Raw genomic sequence first — 1,877 nt, 5'->3', positions numbered from 1 at the left:
CAATTCGGTGGCAGTTGCATTGCTGCAATGTACATGTCAGGAAGGTATAGTAAGGTGTTGTTAATCATTGTGGACTTATTAATGCAAGTTCATAACCAGAAACAAAGCTGCTTTTTGCAAAGTTTAACCGGTTTTAGTGGATGTCAAGCAAATGAGCACCGGTAGAAATAGGTCACCAACATCCAACCTACTCCCACAACCTTTGTTATGGCCAAACCCCGTTGTGGCTTTCCGTTTTTGGACCTGCGATACACCTGCACACCCTCATCCCAATGACAGCGAAGGCTTAATGATCCGAATTACCCCATAGACGATGACAATATTCACCACTGATGCCATTGCAACATACTACACCCTAGCCTTAATTTGCAGCAATAACACAATGTATCCACCACTGACCGTTAATGAGGAGAGAGGTGGGAAAAGGTAAGGGTGAGGTGAGGCTGACGCTAAATAGAAGGCCAAAGCTACGTACATCTAGTGTTTTGCCAGGTGTTGACCTGTTGTCCAACGCTTTCACACATAGACTTCCCATCTGACTGGAGACATTGCAAATCGGGACAAGAGATAGAGGAGCGAGGCACCCTCACCCTGGACCAGAAGCGATGATACTGACGGTCAAGACTCAGTCGTTTTGAATGTCCCTAGTCTCTCTTCTGAATTTTTTTGTTGGTTAATGTAAAATTACCAGTATAAATCAAGTTGCAATTTCCGATGACAGGCAATCTGGATAGTGCCTTGAAGTATACGTGCAAAGAGAGTCCGTTGACTTTTGACTGACTTGTCCACCTATAGTATGCTCCCTGAAAAAAAGTCTACAAAAGAACAGGAGATGCTGCTAAAGTTCTGAGATCCAGTTACGGAAAATCACACTTCCAACCACGACACCGTTGTGTGACCCGTGCATACACCGTACAAATTCTTCTAAGTTGCCTGTACCAAACAAAAATTCCACTAAAAGGGGGCTTGGCAGAGTTAAAACCCGATGTTTAAAAAAACTACGTCTGGTTCACGTATATGCCTATTGCACGTGCCATAATACTCTCTTGGTGGCAAGAGAGGCATCATTGAGTAGTAGCTTTGTCATACCAAACCACTAGTCATTCAGTAGATTTTGAAGGCAGTAACGGTGATCACTGCGCATGCTCGTGAGTTTGGTAATTAAAATAGACTGTTTAAATTCCAATCAAGCTAACCTCATAGCTAGTGACGCCGAATGGAGAACACCATTTTTCGTCATTTGGTTGATTTACACGAGGGTACTGTCTCCTCAGACAGCCAGTTAATGAGGGCAGCTGGTGAAAAACTCTTCGCAGGGGTCACAACAACTTTGACTCCAACATCTTTCCGAGTTGTCACCTTGCTGTAGAAAAGCAACGAACTCCACACAAATACAGCCACCTCTTATCCACAACATACACTTCTAACTTAGGGCGAATAACCGAGCCGTGTGCATCTACAGTAACACTAAAGCAGATTGTTTAGGAAGCCTAGGCAAACTAATCCTGTAAAAACGACCATGAGAGAATAAAGAGGTTATCTATGCAAGGCGTGTGGAGAAAGTGGACGTACAAGTGGAGACCCATTTGAGCACAAACAATACCTTCAATCACAGGGGGAAATGCCTCTGCAGTAATGCACAAATTACCTACCCCCTGATAAGCAACGCACACTTGGAAATGATTTGCCACTGACATCGCTTCGTCTCAAGTCTCAGATCCGGTGACCCATTCCCATGATCGGTGGGAACGTACGATTGAACCGGGGGGGGGGGCGTGGAAGCCAAGGCATCAATGGATAAAAGAGCTCTAAGTCGTTTTAAAGTCCTCATACATGTCTAGTTGACAAAGGTAGTAATGATATGGATTGTGTGAGTG

The sequence above is a fragment of the Echinococcus granulosus genome, assembly GCF_000524195.1.
Source record: "Echinococcus granulosus chromosome Unknown EG_S00013, whole genome shotgun sequence".
NCBI lineage: Eukaryota > Metazoa > Platyhelminthes > Cestoda > Cyclophyllidea > Taeniidae > Echinococcus > Echinococcus granulosus.
This window is presented reverse-complemented; position numbering follows the sequence as displayed.